Genomic DNA, 476 nt, shown 5'->3' with positions numbered 1-476 from the left:
TATTTTATGTCTTCCTTCCTTTTATTTATATGTAATTTCTTATCACTTTATTTTTACATAATATTTATCCTAGCTTAAATTACCTTATTGTAGTAATATTCTCAGTTTTTCTTTTTTTTGTATATTTTTAGCCTCGATGAAGTGGAGCCCTGCAAAGTGGAGCGAAACGTCGGACATTAAAATAGTTTTAAACTATTTTTTTTCTTTTTTTGACCGCAACCCAGACCATCTACTTATATTTAAATCTTTACGGTCAACTATATATACATATATATTTTTCATTTAATTGTTATGTGTTAAAGTATTAAATCATCAACCAATTTTAATAATAATATATCTGTATTATAATATTTACTACTACCAAATATCAGATATCCTCTACAAGAGTGGTTTTATAGACATTTAAGCTGGACGTAGAAGCAAAAAGAGGAAAATTCATTTTCAAGCAATATAGAAGTATCATAAAAATATAATAT

This window comes from Halyomorpha halys, unplaced genomic scaffold, assembly GCF_000696795.3.
Source record: "Halyomorpha halys isolate HHAL.00 unplaced genomic scaffold, Hhal_1.1 Scaffold2121.1, whole genome shotgun sequence".
Classification (NCBI taxonomy): domain Eukaryota; kingdom Metazoa; phylum Arthropoda; class Insecta; order Hemiptera; family Pentatomidae; genus Halyomorpha; species Halyomorpha halys.
The sequence above is the reverse complement of the archived record's forward strand: the minus strand, read 5'-3'. Positions refer to the sequence as shown.